Source organism: Morus notabilis, unplaced genomic scaffold (assembly GCF_000414095.1).
Source record: "Morus notabilis unplaced genomic scaffold, ASM41409v2 Scaffold1055, whole genome shotgun sequence".
NCBI lineage: Eukaryota > Viridiplantae > Streptophyta > Magnoliopsida > Rosales > Moraceae > Morus > Morus notabilis.
In genome coordinates this window covers 77,354-77,597 of record NW_010366703.1, presented here as the reverse complement: position 1 = coordinate 77,597, position 244 = coordinate 77,354, and positions in this window count along the sequence as shown.

Sequence of the window (244 nt, the reverse complement as noted above, 5' to 3'; positions counted from 1 at the left end):
AATCAATAATAATTAATAATTGATAATTAGTAATTAATCATTATAAAAAGAATGATTACTAAAAATTGATCACGTGATATATCAAATAACAGATTATTAAATAAACATTAGTAATTAACTAGTTAATTATTTAATTATGTAACTAAACGTTAATAATTTTAGTAGTAAAAGGAATATTAATAAATTATATATATACTAACATAATATGAGAACATAGTAAGATAGTAATTACTTTTAATTAATT